A 26,169-nucleotide genomic window follows, 5' to 3' on the forward strand; every position below is an offset into this window, starting at 1 on the left:
ACCAGCAGGCCTTATGTGCAGAAGTGATTGGCTCTGGACATATAATGACTCTTATTCTGAAAATCGTAAACAACCTCAGCTGCAAAGCAAAACAGCACAGGATTTTTAAGGTGCTATTGGAGGAGATGTCTGTTGAATATGGTGAATATGAACATTGTGAATCTGAACTTGCATTCTTGACTGACATTACTGGAAAACTAAACCACTTGATCTGCGAGCTGCAAGACAATGGCAAAACTATTTTTTTTTGACCAGCCTGCCTTAGCCAGTGTTTTTCTTGTGGGGATCTTTTCTGCCAGGGCTTGTCAGCTTGGTCAGTGGATGTTGCTGCAGTTGTCTCCCTTGCTGGGACAGCTGGAGTTAAACACAGCAGCTCACGGCTCTGAAGTGGACCCCGTTGCTGTCCCAGTCTGGATGGGCACTGTGGCGATGTTCCAATGGCCAGGCTGGCTCCTGGTATAAAGAGATTCCCAAATACCATTTCCTAACCGCAGAGCCAAGGATGTGTTTACATGTTTAGGTCAAAAATGTGATGGACATCTTTATGTTGTCTATTGATGTAAGTTTAAACCTAAACATGCCACCCTGTTATTAATCCAGTTGATATGGTTCTCCATCTGTGTCTAGGTGATAGAAAAGCATTTTTTTTTATATTTAGAGCTCTAAGCAAACAAACAGTTGTCTATATAAAAGAGCTTTTACAATTGTGCACTTTTAGCAGGTCTCTGAGTTCATGTGACCAATGTATGGTGGATTTTCACAGACCTTGTTTAAAACTGAAGGTGAGAGAGACTTAGAGAAATGGCTTCATTGTTCTGGAGTTCTTTGTTTCATCCACAGAAGAGTAGAATTGGTGATTGATTTTGAAAAGCTGCTGAAAAAGTATCTTTATCAAATTGCAATTTCTAACTTGGGTTTTACATTTTGTGTTCCATTTTTTGTGCTTTATTTGGGAAGCATTTGTTATTTGTTTGGTGTTTTTAAGGTTCTGCAAATATACACATCATTTTTTAGAGACATTTGTTATCAGTTGTGTTTGTTGATTTGTAGTTTAATTTCATTGGATGTATAGATGTCGTGTGGGGGGGAGGCTCGAGAGCAGGTAGGACCCAGGCGCAGAGACGGGAGGCAAACGGGTTCAGGGCAAGTGGGTTTATTTAACTAACAAAAAGCGCTGCAGAGCAGGATGACAAAACTAAAAACAAAAACTTACTGTGGCATGGCAAGGGACATGGACGCCAGACAAGAAGACGTGATCAACATGAGCAGAAGTTAATGGACCAGCACAGGAGGAAGGCAGAGACAAGACTTATATACAGACAGGGCAGACAAGACACAGGTGAACACGATTAGGGCAGATGGGGACCAAAGGAAGTAAAACTCAAGAAACATGACAAGATAGGAAACCTTTCAAAATAAAACAGGAAACAGAACCAAACAAGACAGAACAAGAACTAAAGCGAAAAACAAGACAACAAACTGAAACCATGACAATAGAAAGGAAAAGAAGTTCAAACATTGATTATAAAAAAGGATATAAGAGATAAAAAAAAAAGAAAAAGGAAAAGAAAAAATATAAAATATTGATTTAATTGCATTTTGAATGAATAAAAAACAATGATTAATAGAATCAGAATCAGAATCAGAAATCAGAAAAAGTTTTATTGCCAGGTTCAGTAGAGCGCACTTTACAAAACGAGGAATTTGACTTGGTGTATAGTGCAATTAAGAATAAGTTAAAAATTAAGTTAACAACAACAACACACTATATACAGTAGAGTAAGGTGAATTAAAGTGGGAGCACAGATGGGCTGGGATGGTGGGGCCTGTAAGTGGCACCGACAGTCCTTTGGTGGGCGGGGGGGGGGGGGTCACCTGGGGGAGTTGGGGTACTGTTCAGCAGGCTGACTGCAGTGGGGAAGAAGCTGTTCTTGTGGCGCGAGGTCCTGATGGACCGGAGCCTCTTGCCAGAAGGGAGGGGCCGAAAGAGATTATGTCCTGGATGAGAGGGGTTGGCTACAATCCTGGCTGCCCGCCTCCAGGTCCTGGAGATGTGCAGCTCCTGGAGAGACGGGAGGTGGCAGCCGATCACCTTCTCTGCTGAGTGGATGACGCGTTGCAGCTTGGCCTTGTCTCAGAAACTGTTAAATATTAAATATTTGTGAATAAAATAGAATGGAATTACATGAGTTGCTGTGAGCACAGCTTAATAAATATCAAGTTATTGCACAGTGACCCGGTTAGACAGTCAGGATATTGCACGCATTGTAGTAAAATTAGAGTGAGGTGTGGTTGGTGGACGTATGTGCATTCCGTATGATAATTGCCTGTGGAAAAAAGCTGTTTCTTAGTCTGTTTGTCCTGGTTCTGATGGACCTGTACCTCCTTCCAGAGGGCAGCAGTTCAAACAGAGGGAAAGCAGAATGGGTGGAGTTAGTGGTGATGCTAGTCACTCTGCTGAGGCAGCGAGACTGGTAAATGTCCTTCAGTGAGGGGAGGGGGCAGCCGATGATCCTCTGCGCTGTCTTTACCACTCTCTGGAGACTCTGCCGTTCTGCTTCAGTGCAGTGGGAAAACCACACTGTGATGCCATAGGACAGAATGCTCTCAATGGTTGAGCGGTAGAACGTTACCAGCAGCTCCTGGCTGACGTCGTTCCTCCTAAGTTTTCTCAGGAAGTGCAGGCGTTGCTGGGCCTTCCTGATGACAGTCATGGTGTTGTTAGACCATGTGAGGTCAGCAGAGATGGTGGTGCCCAGGAGGGTGAAGCTGTGGACCCTCTCCACACAGTTTCCATCGATGTAGAGTGGGGGTGGATCTGTTCTGTTTTTTCTGAAGTCCAGGATGATCTCCTTGGTCTTGGTGGTGTTCAGGATGAGGTTATTAGCCTGACACCACCTTGAGAGTTTCAGGACTTCGTCTCTGTAGGCCGTCTCGTCGTCCCCAGAGATCAGCCCCACCACAGTAGTGTCGTCTGCAAACTTCACCACGGTGTTGCTGGTGTGGGCTGGTCTGCAGTCTGCTGTGTACAGTGTATACAGCAGAGGACTCAGCACACATCCCTGTGTGGAGCCTGTGCTCAGCGTCCGGGTGGAGGAGAGGTGGGGGTCAAGTTTGACTGTCTGTGGTCTGTTTGTCAGGAAGTCCTTGATCCACGAGCAGGTGAGTGGGTGGAGTCCTAGTTCAGACAGTTTGTTGACCAGAATGTCAGGAATGATTGTGTTAAAGGCTGAGCTATAGTCCACAAAGAGCATCCTGGCGTAGGTGTCTCTGTGTTCCAGGTGGCTCAGCGCAGTGTGGAGGGTGATGGAAATGGCATCATCCGTTGATCTGTTTGCTTTGTAAGCAAACTGGTGGGGGACGAAGATTGGAGGGAGGGAGTCTTTGATGTGTCCCAGGAGCAGCCGCTCCAGACACTTTGTGATGACAGCAGTGAGTGCAACTGGGCGGAAGTCCGTGAGGAAGGCTGTGGATGAGGACTTTTTGGGTATCGGGATGACAGTGGATGACTTCAGGCAAGCAGGGATGAAAGCCTGAGCTAGCGACAGGTTGAAGATTTTTGTGAAGACCTGGGAGAGTTGATCGGCGCAGGCCCGCAGAACCTTTCCGGGAACTCCATCAGGTCCCGCCGCTTTCCTGGGGTTTACCCTGCTGAACATCCGTGCCATCCGTGCCACGTCCATAAAGGCATTGTTTTTATATTTAGAGCTCTAAGCAACCAAACAGTTGTCTATATAAAAGAGCTTTTACAAATGTGCACTTTTAGCAGGCTGAAAAAATTATCTTTTTAAAATTGCCATTTCAAATTTGGGTTTTAAATTTTGTGTTCCATTTTTCTGTGCTTGTATTGGAAGGATTTGTTATTATTTTGTTTAAAAGTGCTACATATTGTATATACACATAATTTATTTAGAGAAATTTGCTATACGTTGTGTTTTTTGGTTTTGTAGTTTAATTTCATTGGATTTATATTAAGGAAAAGAAGTTGCAGCATTGATTAAAAAAGGATAAAAGAGACATTTACTGTCTAAGTCTTATGTTACATCTGTAGAACTGTACTGAGAGTTGGGTTTTGTTTTGGAGCACATTCATATGTTTTGTTTGTAAAAAAAAAAGATAAAATATTAGGTTAATTGCATTTTACATGACTAGAAAAGCAATGATTATTCATAAAAATCTATGAAAGACATACAAAACAAATGAAAAAGCAGTCTGCCCTCCCTCTTGTGTCTAAACTCTTGTCACCTCACTTCTGGGTTAGTTAGCATATGAACTGGCAGCTGGTGTGTGTGTGTGTGGGGGGGGGGGGGGGTGAAATTTGACTCCAGCAACAGGGATGATTGAGGAGCAGGCTGCAGCATGAGGAAAAGACTTAAGCATGTAAGAGGAAATGACATCCTACAGTTGACCAGTTCATTTTATATCTGTAAAGAATATTCAAGAAGCATTTAGACATGTTCAGCTATATGCGTGTGAAACTTGGTGTGGATATTTGAAGCATAAGTAATTTTAAAACACACTTGTTTGGAGTCCAGACGGAAAAAGCACAGGTTTTGGGATGAATCAGGATTTTTTTAAAATCATCTGTTTCACCTGGACTTCTGAAAAAAATATGGAAGGCAGCAAACACAGATCCCTACATTTAAAAAAATAAATGGTGTTGATATATGATGATTAAGTTATGAAAAAAAATAGGTGTTTGTAGTTTTGCCTAAAAAGACGTTTTCGGACCTTTTTGGATGTAATGCTCTCTAAGATGTCACCTGTAACTTCAATCATTCTGAATTTTTTTAGGAAGCAGTAGCACATAAATGCCTATGAAAGTTGAATTCTTGGTGCTGATAACCTAAACAGAATTTATGCTAAAAATCTTTGTTCAGTCCAAAATTTCATTAAAAAAATCAAGTGATGAAGTTTCTCGTAGACCCTATAGTGTTACATATCAAAGCTGGAGGTTATTAAAGGCATCTAATTCTGAAATCTCAGCTTCCTGAGACAAACGGCTGATTTATAATAAATTTCTATTATTTGGGTGCACATAATCGACCACTTCCTGTTACGCAGGCACCGTCAGGTGTACACCCATGAAACTTCAGATTATGAGAGAGGACCCTTCTGAGTATCTCCAGTTTTAATTTCATGCACATCGGACAAAGCAAAGAGAAAATATAGGGCAGAATGTGCCCAATGCAATAACTAGGTGGCGCTATAGAGCTCGTCCAAGATTGTCATATCCATGGGTTCAGAATAGAAGCTTCATCATATCCATTGAATTTCAGTGAGATTGGACAAGGAATGTGCACGTGAGAGCAACTTTTGTGTGCATGGCGAGATGCCCAACTTTGCCGCTCTGTCACGACCACACCCCCGCATTGAAAGTTATGGTTTTTTGTCAGAGTAAACTTCAATGGCTTTTCAACAGGTGGATGTCATTTTCAGGTGTGTCGGCTCATCCTACTCAGAGCAGTGATGCTCCAAGTAAAACATGTCATTTCATCTTGCCAGCAGGTGGCGCTACACTTTTTCCAGATTCTTTCACTGCAGATGTGTTCAGAGTCAGACTACAATCATGCATATCAATTTTGGATCAGATTGGAATATGCATGGCTGAGTTATGGCCATTTTTCTTTTCATGGCGTGTTTTCGAAACAACGTCAAATTTCTACGCGCCGCCACGGCCACAAACTTCTGTAAAAACTTAAAAGCTTTGCAATTTAACATCGGACATGTGTTTAGTTTACAAAACCAAAGTTTGGAGTCATTATTCACAAATCTCTAGGAGGAGTTCGTTCTAGAAGGAGGCCTGCAAATGTCCAAAATAGAGCAAAAATGACATATTGACCTCAAAATATCAGACTTCCTGTGCGAGTGACAGGTGGGTCCTTTCAGACTTTTTTGTAGGTCTCCATCTGAAGAACATGCCCTGTAAAAATCAAGCTTGTACGTTAAAGCGTATGCGGGGCGTCGGGACAAAAGTCACTGTAGGTGGCGCTGTCGAGCCATTTTTGCGCACCCATGCCAATTTCCCATAAAATACGAAATTTTTCGCGACTCCTGATGTGTGTGCCAAATTTGGTGAGTTTTGGGGTATGTTAAAGGCCTCAAAAATGCGATTCTTCCGGCAGAAGAAAAATAATAATAATAATTAAAGCTACAAGTAGCATTTAGCGGGCCCGAGCACGTGCGACCGCATGGCACGAGCGACCGCCCCGTGAGCAACGCCCTGCTCGAGCCATTCTCGTCGTTTTTTCTTGTCCATTCTGGAGCTCCAAGCTATTGTTAATACGACAGCAGCCTGGGGGGGGGGGGGGGGGGGCTGTAATCTGTTGCCTTAAGGGACAAAGACTTTTGCATATAGCATGAAAAAAATTCAAGCAATGATGATAATTGCTATCACTGTCCCTAAGGATGAGAACAATAGAACTCATTCAATTTCCACTACAATGTCTAGATGAGTGTCAGCTATGTCTGATAACTTGGCCAATTAGCTGGACCGGGATCTTGCAAAGTGCAGGTGGTTAACGTCCAGTGTAATGAGTCTGTGGACGGCAACAGTACAGCATAGCTTTTGGTTTCCACAAGAGAAGAACTCCTGACACATCTGCCCTAACAGACAACTACAAGAGGAGTTGAAATGTATAACACGGTGAAGGAGTTTTTGTGCAGAAAAAGGTACAATTAGAAAAGCTGGTAGCAGTGACTGCAGATGGGACTCCTGCTATGATCAATAGACAAACAGGTTTCATCACTCACTGTAAAGCTGACCCAGACTTTCCAAAATGTCTGCATTACTGCTGCGTCATTCACCAGCAGGCCTTATGTGCAGAAGTGATTGGCTCTGGACATATAATGACTCTTATTCTGAAAATCGTAAACAACCTCAGCTGCAAAGCAAAACAGCACAGGATTTTTAAGGTGCTATTGGAGGAGATGTCTGTTGAATATGGTGAATATGAACATTGTGAATCTGAACTTGCATTCTTGACTGACATTACTGGAAAACTAAACCACTTGATCTGCGAGCTGCAAGACAATGGCAAAACTATTTTTTTTTGACCAGCCTGCCTGAGCCAGTGTTTTTCTTGTGGAGATCTTTTCTGCCAGGGCTTGTCAGCTTGGTCAGTGGATGTTGCTGCAGTTGTCTCCCTTGCTGGGACAGCTGGAGTTAAACACAGCAGCTCACGGCTCTGAAGTGGACCCCGTTGCTGTCCCAGTCTGGATGGGCACTGTGGCGATGTTCCAATGGCCAGGCTGGCTCCTGGTATAAAGAGATTCCCAAATACCATTTCCTAACCGCAGAGCCAAGGATGTGTTTACATGTTTAGGTCAAAAATGTGATGGACAGCTTCATGTTGTCTAAACATGCCACCCTGTTATTAATCCAGTTGATATGGTTCTCCATCTGTGTCTAGGTGATAGAAAAGCATTATTTTTTATATTTACAGCTCTAAGCAAACAAACAGTTGTCTATATAAAAGAGCTTTTACAATTGTGCACTTTTAGCAGGTCTCTGAGTTCATGTGACCAATGTATGGTGGATTTTCACAGACCTTGTTTAAAACTGAAGGTGAGAGAGACTTAGAGAAATGGCTTCATTGTTCTGGAGTTCTTTGTTTCATCCACAGAAGAGTAGAATTGGTGATTGATTTTGAAAAGCTGCTGAAAAAAGTATCTTTTCAAATTGCAATTTCTAACTTGGGTTTTACATTTTGTGTTCCATTTTTTGTGCTTTATTTGGGAAGCATTTGTTATTTGTTTGGTGTTTTTAAGGTTCTGCAAATATACACATCATTTTTTAGAGACATTTGTTATCAGTTGTGTTTGTTGATTTGTAGTTTAATTTCATTGGATGTATAGATGTCGTGTGGGGGGGAGGCTCGACAGCAGGTAGGACCCAGGCGCAGAGACGGGAGGCAAACGGGTTCAGGGCAAGTGGGTTTATTTAACTAACAAAAAGCGCTGCAGAGCAGGATGACAAAACTAAAAACAAAAACTTACTGTGGCATGGCAAGGGACATGGACGCCAGACAAGAAGACGTGATCAACATGAGCAGAAGTTAATGGACCAGCACAGGAGGAAGGCAGAGACAAGACTTATATACAGACAGGGCAGACAAGACACAGGTGAACACGATTAGGGCAGATGGGGACCAAAGGAAGTAAAACTCAAAAACATGACAAGACAGGAAACCTTTCAAAATAAAACAGGAAACAGAACCAAACAAGACAGAACAAGAACTAAAGCGAAAAAAAAGACAACAAACTGAAACCATGACAATAGAAAGGAAAAGAAGTTCAAACATTGATTATAAAAAAGGATATAAGAGATAAAAAAAAAGAAAAAGGAAAAGAAAAAAGATAAAATATTGATTTAATTGCATTTTGAATGAATAAAAAACAATGATTAATAGAATCAGAAATCAGAAAAAGTTTTATTGCCAGGTTCAGTAGAGCGCACTTTACAAAACGAGGAATTTGACTTGGTGTATAGTGCAATTAAGAATAAGTTAAAAATTAAGTTAACAACAACAACACACTATATACAGTAGAGTAAGGTGAATTAAAGTGGGAGCACAGATGGGCTGGGATGGTGGGGCCTGTAAGTGGCACCGACAGTCCTTTGGTGGGCGGGGGGGGGGGGGAGGGGGGGTCACCTGGGGGAGTTGGGGTACTGTTCAGCAGGCTGACTGCAGTGGGGAAGAAGCTGTTCTTGTGGCGCGAGGTCCTGGTCCTGATGGACCGGAGCCTCTTGCCAGAAGGGAGGGGCCGAAAGAGATTATGTCCTGGATGAGAGGGGTTGGCTACAATCCTGGCTGCCCGCCTCCAGGTCCTGGAGATGTGCAGCTCCTGGAGAGACGGGAGGTGGCAGCCGATCACCTTCTCTGCTGAGTGGATGACGCGTTGCAGCTTGGCCTTGTCTCTGGCCGTGGCCGCAGCGAACCAGACTGTGATGGAGGACGTGAGGGTGGATTCGATGATGGCGGTGTAAAAGTCTACCAGCATCTTTTCAGGGAGGTGAAACTTCTTCAGCTGCCTCAGGAAGTACATCCTCTGCTGGACCTTCTTAGTGATGGAGCTGATGTTCTGCTCCCACTTGAGGTCCTGGCTGATGATGGTTCCCAGGAAGCAGAAGGACTCCACAGAGGTCACCGGGGAGTCACAGAGGATGACAGGGGGGAGGGGGGCTGGGGCCTTCCTGAAGTCCACTGTCATCTCCACTGTCTTCAGAGCATTAAGCTCCAGGTTGTTAGCGCTGCACTATGACACCAGCCTGGCTATTTCACTCCTGTAGGCCGACTCATCTCCGTCAGAGATGAGGCCGATGAGTGTGGTGTCGTCAGCAAACTTCAGGAGTTTGACAGACAGGTGACCAGCTGTGCAGCTGTTTGTGTACAGGGAGAGTAACAGGGGTGAAAGGACACAGCCCTGGGGGGATCCGGTGCTTGTGGTCCGAGTATCTGAGACGAGCTTCCCCAGCCTCACATACTGCTGTCTGTCCGTCAGGAAGTCTGTGATCCACCTGCAGGTGGAGTCAGGCACATTCATCTTGGAGAGTTTTTAATACTAAGTCTAGACAGATTTAACACAGGTTTTTGGATGAAAAAGGATTTTTTATAAATCATCTGTTACACTTTTAAGTCTGAAAAAAATATGGAAGGCAGCAAACACAGATCCCTACCGTTTTTAATTTTTTTGTGCTGATATTTGAAAGATAAGTTATGCAAAAAAATAGGTGTTTGCAGTTTTGCCTAAAAAGACGTTTTCGGACCTTTTTGGATCAAATGTTGTCTAAAAGTTCACCTGTAACTTCAATCATTCTGAATTTTTTTAGGAAAACTAAACCACTTCAACTGTGATCTGCAAGGCAATGGTAAAACTATATTTTTTATGGAACAGCCTGCAGTGTTTCTTGTGGGGATCTTTTCTGCCAGGGCTTGCCGGCTTGGTCGGTGGTTGTTGCTGTTACCAATCCAGTTGATATGGTTCTCCATCTGTGTCTAAGTGATATAATCAGAATCAGAATCGTTTATTGTCATTGTACATGGGGATACAATGAAATTGCAGCAGCCTTGGAGTGAAGGAGTTACATAAAATAAAAATAGAATAGAAAAAGAAATACTGTATTTACAACTCTTAACAAAAAATGAACAATATGGACAGAAACTGTTAAATATTAAATATTTGTGAATAAAATAGAATGGAATTACATGAGTTGCTGTGAGCACAGCTTAATAAATATCAAGTTATTGCACAGTGACCCGGTTAGACAGTCAGGATATTGCACGCATTGTAGTAAAATTAGAGTGAGGTGTGGTTGGTGGACGTATGTGCATTCCGTATGATAATTGCCTGTGGAAAAAAGCTGTTTCTTAGTCTGTTTGTCCTGGTTCTGATGGACCTGTACCTCCTTCCAGAGGGCAGCAGTTCAAACAGAGGGAAAGCAGAATGGGTGGAGTTAGTGGTGATGCTAGTCACTCTGCTGAGGCAGCGAGACTGGTAAATGTCCTTCAGTGAGGGGAGGGGGCAGCCGATGATCCTCTGCGCTGTCTTTACCACTCTCTGGAGACTCTGCCGTTCTGCTTCAGTGCAGTGGGAAAACCACACTGTGATGCCATAGGACAGAATGCTCTCAATGGTTGAGCGGTAGAACGTTACCAGCAGCTCCTGGCTGACGTCGTTCCTCCTAAGTTTTCTCAGGAAGTGCAGGCGTTGCTGGGCCTTCCTGATGACAGTCATGGTGTTGTTAGACCATGTGAGGTCAGCAGAGATGGTGGTGCCCAGGAGGGTGAAGCTGTGGACCCTCTCCACACAGTTTCCATCGATGTAGAGTGGGGGTGGATCTGTTCTGTTTTTTCTGAAGTCCAGGATGATCTCCTTGGTCTTGGTGGTGTTCAGGATGAGGTTATTAGCCTGACACCACCTTGAGAGTTTCAGGACTTCGTCTCTGTAGGCCGTCTCGTCGTCCCCAGAGATCAGCCCCACCACAGTAGTGTCGTCTGCAAACTTCACCACGGTGTTGCTGGTGTGGGCTGGTCTGCAGTCTGCTGTGTACAGTGTATACAGCAGAGGACTCAGCACACATCCCTGTGTGGAGCCTGTGCTCAGCGTCCGGGTGGAGGAGAGGTGGGGGTCAAGTTTGACTGTCTGTGGTCTGTTTGTCAGGAAGTCCTTGATCCACGAGCAGGTGAGTGGGTGGAGTCCTAGTTCAGACAGTTTGTTGACCAGAATGTCAGGAATGATTGTGTTAAAGGCTGAGCTATAGTCCACAAAGAGCATCCTGGCGTAGGTGTCTCTGTGTTCCAGGTGGCTCAGCGCAGTGTGGAGGGTGATGGAAATGGCATCATCCGTTGATCTGTTTGCTTTGTAAGCAAACTGGTGGGGGACGAAGATTGGAGGGAGGGAGTCTTTGATGTGTCCCAGGAGCAGCCGCTCCAGACACTTTGTGATGACAGCAGTGAGTGCAACTGGGCGGAAGTCCGTGAGGAAGGCTGTGGATGAGGACTTTTTGGGTATCGGGATGATAGTGGATGACTTCAGGCAAGCAGGGATGAAAGCCTGAGCTAGCGACAGGTTGAAGATTTTTGTGAAGACCTGGGAGAGTTGATCGGCGCAGGCGCGCAGAACCTTTCCGGGAACTCCATCAGGTCCCGCCGCTTTCCTGGGGTTTACCCTGCTGAACATCCGTGCCATCCGTGCCACGTCCATAAAGGCATTGTTTTTATATTTAGAGCTCTAAGCAACCAAACAGTTGTCTATATAAAAGAGCTTTTACAATTGTGCACTTTTAGCAGGCTGAAAAAATTATCTTTTTAAAATTGCCATTTCAAATTTGGGTTTTAAATTTTGTGTTCCATTTTTCTGTGCTTGTATTGGAAGGATTTGTTATTATTTTGTTTAAAAGTGCTACATATTGTATATACACATAATTTATTTAGAGAAATTTGCTATACGTTGTGTTTTTTGGTTTTGTAGTTTAATTTCATTGGATTTATATTAAGGAAAAGAAGTTGCAGCATTGATTAAAAAAGGATAAAAGAGACATTTACTGTCTAAGTCTTATGTTACATCTGTAGAACTGTACTGAGAGTTGGGTTTTGTTTTGGAGCACATTCATATGTTTTGTTTGTAAAAAAAAAAGATAAAATATTAGGTTAATTGCATTTTACATGACTAGAAAAGCAATGATTATTCATAAAAATCTATGAAAGACATACAAAACAAATGAAAAAGCAGTCTGCCCTCCCTCTTGTGTCTAAACTCTTGTCACCTCACTTCTGGGTTAGTTAGCATATGAACTGGCAGCTGGTGTGTGTGTGTGTGTGTGGGGGGGGGGGGGGTGAAATTTGACTCCAGCAACAGGGATGATTGAGGAGCAGGCTGCAGCATGAGGAAAAGACTTAAGCATGTAAGAGGAAATGACATCCTACAGTTGACCAGTTCATTTTATATCTGTAAAGAATATTCAAGAAGCATTTAGACATGTTCAGCTATATGCGTGTGAAACTTGGTGTGGATATTTGAAGCATAAGTAATTTTAAAACACACTTGTTTGGAGTCCAGACGGAAAAAGCACAGGTTTTGGGATGAATCAGGATTTTTTTAAAATCATCTGTTTCACCTGGACTTCTGAAAAAAATATGGAAGGCAGCAAACACAGATCCCTACATTTGAAAAAATAAATGGTGTTGATATATGATGATTAAGTTATGAAAAAAAATAGGTGTTTGTAGTTTTGCCTAAAAAGACGTTTTCGGACCTTTTTGGATGTAATGCTCTCTAAGATGTCACCTGTAACTTCAATCATTCTGAATTTTTTTAGGAAGCAGTAGCACATAAATGCCTATGAAAGTTGAATTCTTGGTGCTGATAACCTAAACAGAATTTATGCTAAAAATCTTTGTTCAGTCCAAAATTTCATTAAAAAAATCAAGTGATGAAGTTTCTCGTAGACCCTATAGTGTTACATATCAAAGCTGGAGGTTATTAAAGGCATCTAATTCTGAAATCTCAGCTTCCTGAGACAAACGGCTGATTTATAATAAATTTCTATTATTTGGGTGCACATAATCGACCACTTCCTGTTACGCAGGCACCGTCAGGTGTACACCCATGAAACTTTACATGATGAGAGAGGACCCTTCTGAGTATCTCCAGTTTTAATTTCATGCACATCGGACAAAGCAAAGAGAAAATACAGGGCAGAATGTGCCCAATGCAATAACTAGGTGGCGCTATAGAGCTCGTCCAAGATTGTCATATCCATGGGTTCAGAATAGAAGCTTCATCATATCCATTGAATTTCAGTGAGATTGGACAAGGAATGTGCACGTGAGAGCAACTTTTGTGTGCATAGCGAGATGCCCAACTTTGCCGCTCTGTCACGACCACACCCCCGCATTGAAAGTTATGGTTTTTTGTCAGAGTAAACTTCAATGGCTTTTCAACAGGTGGATGTCATTTTCAGGTGTGTCGGCTCATCCTACTCGGAGCAGTGATGCTCCAAGTCAAACATGTCATTTCCTCTTGCCAGCAGGTGGCGCTACACTTTTTCCAGATTCTTTCACTGCAGATGTGTTCAGAGTCAGACTACAATCATGCATATCAATTTTTGATCAGATTGGATTATGCATGGCTGAGTTATGGCCATTTTTCTTTTCATGGCGTGTTTTCGAAACAACGTCGAATTTCTACGCGCCGCCACGGTCACAAACTTCTGTAAAAACTTAAAAGCTTTGCAATTTAACATCGGACATGTGTCTAGTTTACAAAACCAAAGTTTGGAGTCATTATTCACAAATCTCTAGGAGGAGTTCGTTCTAGAAGGAGGCCTGCAAATGTCCAAAATAGAGCAAAAATGACATATTGACATCAATATAGCAGACTTCCTGTGCGACTGACAGCTTGGTACCTACAGACTTTTTTGTAGGTTTCCATCTGATGAACATGCCCTGAAAAAATCAAGCTTGTACGTTAAAGCGTATGCGGGGCGTCGGGACAAAAGTCAGTGTAGGTGGCGCTGTCGAGCCATTTTTGCGCACCCATGCCAATTTCTCATAAAATACGAAATTTTTCGCGACCCCTGATGTGTGTGCCAAATTTGGTGAGTTTTGGGGTATGTTAAAGGCCTCAAAAATGCGATTCTTCCGGCAGAAGAAAAATAATAATAATAATTAAAGCTACAAGTAGCATTTAGCGGGCCCGAGCACGTGCGACCGCATGGCACGAGCGACCGCCCCGTGAGCAACGCCCTGCTCGAGCCATTCTCGTCGTTTTTTCTTGTCCATTCTGGAGCTCCAAGCTATTGTTAATACGACAGCAGCCTGGGGGGGGGGGGGCTGTAATCTGTTGCCTTAAGGGACAAAGACTTTTGCATATAGCATGAAAAAAATTCAAGCAATGATGATAATTGCTATCACTGTCCCTAAGGATGAGAACAATAGAACTCATTCAATTTCCACTACAATGTCTAGATGAGTGTCAGCTATGTCTGATAACTTGGCCAATTAGCTGGACCGGGATCTTGCAAAGTGCAGGTGGTTAACGTCCAGTGTGATGAGTCTGTGGACGGCAACAGTACAGCATAGCTTTTGGTTTCCACAAGAGAAGAACTCCTGACACATCTGCCCTAACAGACAATTACAAGAGGAGTTGAAATGTATAACACGGTGAAGGAGTTTTTGTGCAGAAAAAGGTACAATTAGAAAAGCTGGTAGCAGTGACTGCAGATGGGACTCCTGCTATGATCAATAGACAAACAGGTTTCATCACTCACTGTAAAGCTGACCCAGACTTTCCAAAATGTCTGCATTACTGCTGCGTCATTCACCAGCAGGCCTTATGTGCAGAAGTGATTGGCTCTGGACATATAATGACTCTTATTCTGAAAATCGTAAACAACCTCAGCTGCAAAGCTAAACAGCACAGGATTTTTAAGGTGCTATTGGAGGAGATGTCTGTTGAATATGGTGAATATGAACATTGTGAATCTGAACTTGCATTCTTGACTGACATTACTGGAAAACTAAACCACTTGATCTGCGAGCTGCAAGACAATGGCAAAACTATTTTTTTTTGACCAGCCTGCCTGAGCCAGTGTTTTTCTTGTGGGGATCTTTTCTGCCAGGGCTTGTCAGCTTGGTCAGTGGATGTTGCTGCAGTTGTCTACCTTGCTGGGACAGCTGGAGTTAAACACAGCAGCTCACGGCTCTGAAGTGGACCCCGTTGCTGTCCCAGTCTGGATGGGCACTGTGGCGATGTTCCAATGGCCAGGCTGGCTCCTGGTATAAAGAGATTCCCAAATACCATTTCCTAACCGCAGAGCCAAGGATGTGTTTACATGTTTAGGTCAAAAATGTGATGGACAGCTTCATGTTGTCTAAACATGCCACCCTGTTATTAATCCAGTTGATATGGTTCTCCATCTGTGTCTAGGTGATAGAAAAGCATTTTTTTTTATATTTACAGCTCTAAGCAAACAAACAGTTGTCTATATAAAAGAGCTTTTACAATTGTGCACTTTTAGCAGGTCTCTGAGTTCATGTGACCAATGTATGGTGGATTTTCACAGACCTTGTTTAAAACTGAAGGTGAGAGAGACTTAGAGAAATGGCTTCATTGTTCTGGAGTTCTTTGTTTCATCCACAGAAGAGTAGAATTGGTGATTGATTTTGAAAAGCTGCTGAAAAAAGTATCTTTTTCAAATTGCAATTTCTAACTTGGGTTTTACATTTTGTGTTCCATTTTTTGTGCTTTAATTGGGAAGCATTTGTTATTTGTTTGGTGTTTTTAAGGTTCTGCAAATATACACATCATTTTTTAGAGACATTTGTTATCAGTTGTGTTTGTTGATTTGTAGTTTAATTTCATTGGATGTATAGATGTCGTGTGGGGGGGAGGCTCGAGAGCAGGTAGGACCCAGGCGGAGAGACGGGAGGCAAACGGGTTCAGGGCAAGTGGGTTTATTTAAAAAGCGCTGCAGAGCAGGATGACAAAACTAAAAACAAAAACTTACTGTGGCATGGCAAGGGACATGGACGCCAGACAAGAAGACGTGATCAACATGAGCAGAAGTTAATGGACCAGCACAGGAGGAAGGCAGAGACAAGACTTATATACAGACAGGGCAGACAAGACACAGGTGAACACGATTAGGGCAGATGGGGACCAAAGGAAGTAAAACTCAAGAAACATGACAAGACAGGAAACCTTTCAAAATAAAACAGGAAACAGAACCAAACAAGACAGAACAAGAACTAAAGCGAAAAAAAAGACAACAAACTGAAACCATGACAATAGAAAGGAAAAGAAGTTCAAACATTGATTATAAAAAAGGATATAAGAGATAAAAAAAAAAGAAAAAGGAAAAGAAAAAAGATAAAATATTGATTTAATTGCATTTTGAATGAATAAAAAACAATGATTAATAGAATCAGAATCAGAATCAGGAATCAGAAAAAGTTTTATTGCCAGGTTCAGTAGAGCGCACTTTACAAAACGAGGAATTTGACTTGGTGTATAGTGCAATTAAGAATAAGTTAAAAATTAAGTTAACAACAACAACACACTATATACAGTAGAGTAAGGTGAATTAAAGTGGGAGCACAGATGGGCTGGGATGGTGGGGCCTGTAAGTGGCACCGACAGTCCTTTGGTGGGCGGGGGGGAGGGGGGGTCACCTGGGGGAGTTGGGGTTCTGTTCAGCAGGCTGGCTGCAGTGGGGAAGAAGCTGTTCTTGTGGCGCGAGGTCCTGGTCCTGATGGACCGGAGCCTCTTGCCAGAAGGGAGGGGCCGAAAGAGATTATGTCCTGGATGAGAGGGGTTGGCTACAATCCTGGCTGCCCGCCTCCAGGTCCTGGAGATGTGCAGCTCCTGGAGAGACGGGAGGTGGCAGCCGATCACCTTCTCTGCTGAGTGGATGACGCGCTGCAGCTTGGCCTTGTCTCTGGCCGTGGCCGCAGCGAACCAGACTGTGATGGAGGACGTGAGGGTGGATTCGATGATGGCGGTGTAAAAGTCTACCAGCATCTTTTCAGGGAGGTGAAACTTCTTCAGCTGCCTCAGGAAGTACATCCTCTGCTGGACCTTCTTAGTGATGGAGCTGATGTTCTGCTCCCACTTGAGGTCCTGGCTGATGATGGTTCCCAGGAAGCAGAAGGACTCCACAGAGGTCACCGGGGAGTCACAGAGGATGACAGGGGGGAGGGGGGCTGGGGCCTTCCTGAAGTCCACTGTCATCTCCACTGTCTTCAGAGCATTAAGCTCCAGGTTGTTAGCGCTGCACTATGACACCAGCCTGGCTATTTCACTCCTGTAGGCCGACTCATCTCCGTCAGAGATGAGGCCGATGAGTGTGGTGTCGTCAGCAAACTTCAGGAGTTTGACAGACAGGTGACCAGCTGTGCAGCTGTTTGTGTACAGGGAGAGTAACAGGGGTGAAAGGACACAGCCCTGGGGGGATCCGGTGCTTGTGGTCCGAGTATCTGAGACGAGCTTCCCCAGCCTCACATACTGCTGTCTGTCCGTCAGGAAGTCTGTGATCCACCTGCAGGTGGAGTCAGGCACATTCATCTTGGAGAGTTTTTAATACTAAAGATGTATGAAAGACATACCGAAAAAATATGTCTTTCAGTGTTTAACTGGCTGTCTTTGGATTATGCATGCCTGAGTAATGACCATTCTTACTCCTCATCTCTCTGTTCACTGCTTGCTAATTTACATAGCAGGGGTCCCAGCAGGAGGGGGCGGGGTTGTAACACGACTCCTTCAGCAGAGCCAGGCTGAGAGAGGCTTTGACATGTAAGATGTTAGATGTTAGAATGCCAGATGTTAGAATGACCAGTTCATTTTATATCTATGAAAATATTCAGGGAGCTATGGGACATGTTCAGCTTTAGGTCTGTGAAAATTGGTGTCGATTGTTGAAACATAAGTTACCATAAAAAAATGTTTGTTTGGAGTCTAGACAGATTTAACACAGGTTTTTGGATGAAAAGGATTTTTTATAAATCATCTGTTACACTTTTAAGTCTGAAAAAAATATGGAAGGCAGCAAACACAGATCCCTACCGTTTTTAATTTTTTTGTGCTGATATTTGAAAGATAAGTTATGCAAAAAAATAGGTGTTTGCAGTTTTGCCTAAAAAGACGTTTTCGGACCTTTTTGGATGTAATGCTCTCTAAGATGTCACCTGTAACTTCAATCATTCTGAATTTTTTTAGGAAGCAGTAGCACATAAATTCCTATGAAAGTTGAATTCTTGGTGCTGATAACCTAAACAGAATTTATGCTAAAAATCTTTGTTCAGTCCAAAATTTCATTAAAAAAATCAAGTGATGAAGTTTCTCGTAGACTCTATAGTGTTACATATCAAAGCTGGAGGTTATTAAAGGCATCTAATTCTGAAATCTCAGCTTCCTGAGACAAACGGCTGATTTATAATAAATTTCTATTATTTGGGTGCACATAATCGACCACTTCCTGTTACGCAGGCACCGTCAGGTGTACACCCATGAAACTTTACATGATGAGAGAGGACCCTTCTGAGTATCTCCAGTTTTAATTTCATGCACATCGGACAAAGCAAAGAGAAAATACAGGGCAGAATGTGCCCAATGCAATAACTAGGTGGCGCTATAGAGCTCGTCCAAGATTGTCATATCCATGGGTTCAGAATAGAAGCTTCATCATATCCATTGAATTTCAGTGAGATTGGACAAGGAATGTGCACGTGAGAGCAACTTTTGTGTGCATAGCGAGATGCCCAACTTTGCCGCTCTGTCACGACCACACCCCCGCATTGAAAGTTATGGTTTTTTGTCAGAGTAAACTTCAATGGCTTTTCAACAGGTGGACGTCATTTTCAGGTGTGTCGGCTCATCCTACTCGGAGCAGTGATGCTCCAAGTAAAACATGTCATTTCCTCTTGCCAGCAGGTGGCGCTACACTTTGTCCAGATTTTTTCACTGCAGATGTGTTCAGAGTCAGACTACAATCATGCACATCAATTTTGGATCAGATTGGATTATGCATGGCTGAGTAATGGCCATTTTTCTTTTCATGGCGTGTTTTCGAAACGACCTCCAATTTTGACGCGCCGCCATGGTCACAAACATCTATAAAAACTTAAAAGCTTTGCAATTTAACATCGGACATGTGTTTAGTTTACAAAACCAAAGTTTGGAGTCATTATTCATAAATCTCTAGGAGGAGTTCGTTCTAGAAGGAGGCCTACAAATGTCCAAAATAGAGCAAAAATGACATATTGACACCAATATAGCAGACTTCCTGTGCGACTGACAGCTTGGTACCAAGAGACTTTTTTGTAGGTTTCCATCTGATGAACATGTCCTGTAAAAATCAAGCTTGTATGTTAAAGCATATGCGGGGGCTCGGGACAAATGTCACTGTAGGTGGCGCTGTCGAGCCGTTTTTGTGCGCCCATGCCAATCTCCTGTAAAATACGAAATTTTTCGCGACTCCTGATGTGTGTGCCAAATTTGGTGAGTTTTGGGGTATGTTAAAGGCCTCAAAAAGGCGACTCTTCCGTCGGAAGAAAAAGAATAATAATAATAATAATAATAATAATAATAACTCTAACAGATACAATAGGGTCCTTGCACTCCGTGCTCGGGCCCTAATAATAAACCTAACAGATACAATAGGGTCCTTGCACTCCGTGCTCGGGCCCTAATAATAAACCTAACAGATACAATAGGGTCCTTGCACTCCGTGCTCGGGCCCTAATAATAAACCTAACAGATACAATAGGGTCCTTGCACTCCGTGCTCGGGCCCTAATAATAATAAACCTAACAGATACAATAGGGTCCTTGCACTCCGTGCTCGGGCCCTAATAATAAACCTAACAGATACAATAGGGTCCTTGCACTCCGTGCTCGGGCCCTAATAATAATAATAAACATTCGAATTACAATAGGGTCCTTGCACTCCGTGCTCGGGCCCTAATAATAATAACTCTAACAGATACAATAGGGTCCTTGCACTCCGTGCTCGGGCCCTAATAATAATAACTCTTACAGATACAATAGGGTCCTTGCACTCCGTGCTCGGGCCCTAATAATAAACCTAACAGATACAATAGGGTCCTTGCACTCCGTGCTCGGGCCCTAATAAAGCTGCATGGTGGTTATATGGAACACTCAGTGAGAAGACACTGGTTCATGTCCAGACTGCGAGCTTTCTGTGTGGAGTTACTGAATGTGTCTTCCTAAAACCTCATTAGGTTGTTGAAAGTCAATATTTCTTTCTCCAGTGAGGTCTTATGTTGCCATCAGTGTTTGGGAGGATTTTTAATGTTGTTTGCCTGAATATTGTGTACAAACATCATGAAATCTGAATAATCAATCAGCACCCATAAACCATGTTGCCTCTACCTATTTAGACAACAAAATGTCGTGCTGTTATAATTACAGCTCTTTATTCGACTTATGTGTTACAGTGCTGCATGAAAAAAGGTGTTACAATATTATGAAACTAGTTAATTATTAATCTAGATTTTTCTTTTTTTACGTTATTCATTATTAAAATTTGGGATTACTTTTTACTCTCAGTCTATTATAAGAAACTTGCCATTATGACTACAGCAACTGAACCATAAGAAAATGGTTCTTTCTGTCAGTCAGACGTCATTCATTGTTGCTCATTGTTAGACTTATGATTGACTAAAATTTCTAAACATAGCAATGTCAGCAAGAAACAAGCCCCTTAACTATTATTATTATTTTGTGTTAGTATTTCATTTTACATTATCTTTGCAAAATGATTAAGCTATCCATTTTCTTTTCTTGTATAAAATGCAAGCATGATTATAAAAACAAGAATTTTAGCCCTTTGGGACTTAAATGTTTTTGTTTACTTTTCGGTTTATCCTTTCAGGGGTCGCCACAGCGAATCAGCTGTCACTGATTTTAGCAGGTGGTTTAAAGAATGATAAGATCTTGTAGTAAAAAGTTTTAACTACAGTGTTGGTCTTTTCACCTTTGCGTGTACATTTGTAGAAAAACATATATAAATATCTGTGTTATGATGACCTAAATACCATTACTAAACTTCTCAGTGTGCGAGAAACCTGGGTGTCATTTTTTGACTCTGAGATGAATTTTATCCCACAAATTAAAAATATCACGAAAACTGGATTTTATCATCTAAGAAATACAGCCAGAGTCCGCCCATTTCTCTGTCTTGCCAGCACAGAGGTGCTAATGCATGCTTTTATTACCAGCAGATTAGATTATTGTAATGCCTTGCTCTCTGGTTTTCCCAGAAAAAGGATAGCAAACCTTCAACTGCTGCAAAATTCAGCAGCACGCGTGTTGACGAGGACCAGGGGGCGGGAACACATTACAGCGATTTTAAAATCACTGCATTGGCTCCCTGTGCAATTCAGAATTCATTTTAAAGTTCTTTTATTGGTTTATAAATGTTTTTATGGTCTCGGGCCTTCATATTTAAAAGTATGAGCCCCCGCGGACCCTGAGGTCCTCTGGTGTGGCCTTTTGGCTATTCCAAAAGTTAGAACTAAAACATACGGTGAGGCCTCATTCAGCTTTTACGGACCTCTCCTGTGGAACAGCCTCCCAGAGAGCCTCAGGGCTGCAGAGACTCTTCATGTTTTTAAAGGAAGGCTTAAGACCTACCTTTCTAATTTAGCTTTTAGTTGAATTTTAAGAATTTATTTGATATGTTAATTATTTATTTTCTCTTTTTACTATAGTTTTATATGTGTATGTATATACATTTTTTATTTGTATTTATTTTATTTATTTATTTTTAATTTTTTAGTCACACTTATAATTTCATAATTCTATTAACGTTTATGTAATTATTTGTTTCTTGTTCATGTTTTAACTAATTTTAATCTTAATTTTATTCCTTTTACATTTTATTTGTAACTCCAGTGTTTTCCTTTGAGGGATCCTCCACATCGATGACTGACCCTTCTCAGTGAACGGGGTAGCTGCAGCGGGATCTCCCGGGTCTGACTCTTTTGATCGGAACTGGGGGGTCCTGTGGTAGTGTTCTCCGTGAACTTGGGTGGGGGGTTCACTGATGTGGACATGTCCCCAAAATATCGTTTCCCCACTTCAGGACAAAGCCAGGTCTCTACATTCCATCATTTTATCACTCTTTTATCATGGTGTGCGTACGTGTGTGTGTGTGTGTGTGTGTGTGCGTGTGTTGGGGGGGGGGGGGGGGGGGGGTTGTCGCACTCTTAGTCTTGTCATCTTGTTTTTATTGTATTTTATGCACAGCACTTTGAGTGACATGTTGTAAAAGTGCTACTATATAAATAAAGGTTGATTTGATTTGATTTGATTTCTGAATACACAAACTATCTGTGCAAGTTTGCAAAATATCTGATACAGCCAAGTATTTTTAACGGATGCAAAAGTTTTGCAGCCACAAATTTATTTTACAAAAGAACAAAATAAAAAAAATATGCAATATGCAAAAGAAATACTTTTCTGCACTCATACATTGTCTTTTTCCCAGATAAAAAGTATACTGTTCTTACATAGAAATGTCTAAAACCAACAGCATTTGCTTTGTAAGTCTTTAAGTTTATAACATTGTTTCATTTTTCTATAAACAAAGAGTCCAATCTGACATGGTGCCTCTGTCAGACTCCTCCCCCCTTCCTCCTCTGCTCCATTCCTGACGGTGACCAGCTGACTTCACTCATCTCATCAAGCCACTTCTACTTAAGGAGATCCACTGCCTCTCTTCTACGCCAGTTCGTTGTTCCTCAACGGTGCTTAGTCTGGTCAAATCTAGTATCATGTTCCATGTTAATCTGCCTCTCGATAATCTTGCTACGCCTCACTTACAGGATTACACATCCACGGGTGCTCACCTGGTCACCGAAGTTTTCCCTGGTTCCACGTCCCGCCGTCCGCAACTGCCTTGCTGTTCTGGAAACGTCCTGCCGAAACCCTCCGGCCACGCCGCACCTTCAAGCCAAGGACTCTAGCTCATTCCTCCATATTTCGAACTTTCAAGCTATATTCCTTACCAATTATAAAATACCTCTCTCTTACCTCTCGCCTCCTCGGTTTTCTTCCGGGTTCCAGCATCTGGGTCCATCAAGTTAAGACATACCATGACAGAACGAACTGGCCCGACGCCCGACCCAGCTGATCCGGAAGGACTCCGCTTCGCCATATCGCAGCAAGGAATGATTCTTAGTCATGAAGCGGATGCTCTCGCCCAGATGTCCTCGGCTCAACAGGACCTTCTTCATCGCCTAGACGGTATTACACAAACCTTTTTGGAACTAACCGAAAAAGTCTCTACCCCCGCAGCGCTTACTCAGCCGCCGTCTTCCGGCAACACTCCTACTTCCGCCACGTCATCAGAAAACTTCCGCCTCCAACCAGAACCCTTCTACGGGGATGTCAAAGCCTGCGGCGGATTTTTACTACAGTGTAATCTCATTTTTCAACAAGCACCAAGGTATTACCAAACTGACCATAGCAAAATCACCCTGATAGTCACTGCATTACGGAATAAAGCTCTCCAGTGGGCTCAAGCATTTCTGGCCAGCCATCCCATCACTCACCTGCCTTTTGACCGTTTTATTGAGGAGTTCCGTCTTGTGTTTGATCAACCTCGTAAACAGGAGGAAGCTATCCGACGGTTGCTTAGCCTCCAACAACGCAACCGCTTGGTTTGTGATCATGTCGTTGATTTTAGGATCCTGGCAGTGGAGGCAGGCTGGCCCGACACTGCACTCAAAGGGATCTTTTACCAATCACTGAACGAAACTATAAAAGACCATCTTTGCTCACAGCCTGAAACAAATAGTTTCGAAGAACTCGTCTCTGCAGCCCTCCGGTCTGACATTTGGCTCAGAGCCCGTCGAAATGAAAGAAATCAACAGAACTGTAAGCAAACTTACAACACACCCATCCATACCCCTATGGGGAATGTTTCCTCTCGTTCTAGTCCCGAACCTTGTGTAAACGTCACTGAGGAACCCATGCAAGTGGGTCATTCCAAGTTGACAGCAGAAGAGAGACAAAAACGCAAGTACGAGGGTTTATGTTTTTATTGTGGACATTCAAATCACATGGTCTCGCAGTGCCCGCTCCGTAAACCTCTGAGTACCCCATTAGGCGACAGGTCACAGGGGAAGGACTCTTTTTACACTAAAGAAAACGTCTTTCTGTTTGTGCCTGTCAAAATATCCCATAATGGGCTAGTTCATGATTGCAGCACCTTGTCAAACAATTTTCTTTGCCCACTGAACCACTTAGCAATCCTATTACTGCGGCCGGGTTGGGCGGCAAACAGCTTTCCCGTATCACTCACCGAAATAAACCCATTTTAGCTCTTACTTCCGGTAACCATCGTGAATACATAAGATTTTTTGTTACCCAATCGCCACAAACTCCTATCATTCTGGGGTTTTCATGGTTACATCTGCACAACCCCCACATCGATTGGTCTACCCTCCGCATTACTAACTGGAGCACTTACTGTATGGCCAATTGTTTACACTCTGCTATTCCGCCGACTACTACCACCTCCTCTGGCGAGATAAATAATGTCGACCTGTCCAAAGTCCCCTCTTGCTATCATGATCTCAAGCCCGTGTTTTGTAAAGCTAAAGCTAGCGCGTTACCTCCCCACAGGCCGTATGATTGCTCCATTGAGCTCCTTAGTGGTGCCACCCTCCCTAAGGGAAGACTGTTTAACCTGTCCGGTCCTGAAAAAACAGCCATGGAGCAATATATTCAAGAAGCCCTCTCCTCTGGTCACATCCGCCCCTCGTCTTCTCCTGCCGGTGCAGGGTTTTTCTTTGTTGAAAAAAAAGACAAGTCTCTGCGGCCCTGCATCGACTATCGAGAACTTAACCAAATCACGGTCAAGGATAAATACTCCCTTCCCTTAATTAACTCCGTTTTTGACTCTGTCCGGGAGGCTCGTATCTTCACTAAACTAGACCTCCGCAATGCTTACCACCTGGTCCGCATCAGAGAAGGCGACGAGTGGAAAACTGCCTTTAAAACACCGCTAGGCCATTATGAGTACCTCGTCATGCCGTTCGGCCTCACCAATGCCCCTGCGGTATTCCAAAGACTGGTAAATGACGTTTTACGTGATTTTCTCAACCGCTTTGTCTTTGTCTACCTAGACGATATCCTCATTTACTCCACCAACCCTACCGAACACGAACATCATGTCCGCCTCGTCCTGGAAAGACTGCTGGAAAATCAACTGTATGTTAAGTCCGAAAAATGTGAATTTCATGTACCTACTGTCACCTTTCTGGGATACATTATTGAGGCCGGTAGCATTAGGCCGGACCCATCCAAAATCGAGGCCGTCGCCAAATGGGAGATTCCCGAGACACGCAAAAAACTGCAACAATTTTTGGGTTTCGCTAACTTTTACAGACGCTTTATTCGAAACTACAGTAGCATTGCTTCACCCCTCACCCAACTCACATCTGTCAATAAGCCCTATGTTTGGAGTCCTGCCGCTGACAAAGCTTTCGCCAAGCTCAAGGAACTTTTCGTCTCAGCTCCCATCCTAATTCAACCCGACGTTAAGAAACAATTCATTGTCGAAGTTGACGCATCAGATTCTGGGGTAGGGGCAGTCCTCTCCCAACGTGAGGATCACTCCGGCAAACTCAAGCCTTGTGCATTTTACTCCCGAAAGCTATCTCCCGCTGAGCAAAATTATGATGTCGGAAATCGTGAACTTTTGGCAATTAAACTGGCATTAGAAGAATGGCGTCATTGGCTGGAGGGGGCAGAATTACCGTTTATCGTCTGGACGGACCATAAGAACCTGGCATACCTTCGATCCGCTAAACGACTCAACTCCCGTCAGGCCCGTTGGTGTCTGTTTTTGGACCGGTTCAACTTTACAATCACCTACCGTCCAGGCAGTCGTAACATCAAACCGGACGCTCTCTCCAGGAAGTATAGCTCCATCGAAACCACTACTGACTCTCCCATTATTCCCACCACCTGTTTTGTGGGTAACCTCACCTGGGATATTGAAACAAAGGTCCAGCAGGCCCAAGGTGAGAAACCTGATCATGTAACTTGCCCCCCTGGAACTCTCTTTGTACCCTGTTCTCTTAGATCCGACGTACTCACATGGGGACATGCTTCTCGCATTGCCTGCCATGGAGGG

The 26,169-nt window shown here is 43.2% G+C and overlaps 1 protein-coding gene and 1 long non-coding RNA gene across 6 annotated transcripts in view; one reads left to right on the forward strand and one right to left on the reverse strand.

The window, feature by feature from the left end:
- Window positions 1-26,169, reverse strand: part of LOC144991910 (complement factor H-like) — a 245,652-nt gene that overhangs the window by 159,558 nt on the left and 59,925 nt on the right. The window lies entirely within an intron of this gene.
- On the forward strand, window positions 22,630-23,056 carry LOC110014716 (uncharacterized). The gene is made up of 2 exons (XR_002289714.3): window positions 22,630-22,771; window positions 22,850-23,056. It is a non-coding gene; the product is annotated as an uncharacterized LOC110014716 (long non-coding RNA).

The sequence above is a fragment of the Oryzias latipes genome, chromosome 4 (assembly GCF_053564925.1).
Source record: "Oryzias latipes strain Hd-rR chromosome 4, Olatipes_Hd-rR_3.1".
NCBI lineage: Eukaryota > Metazoa > Chordata > Actinopteri > Beloniformes > Adrianichthyidae > Oryzias > Oryzias latipes.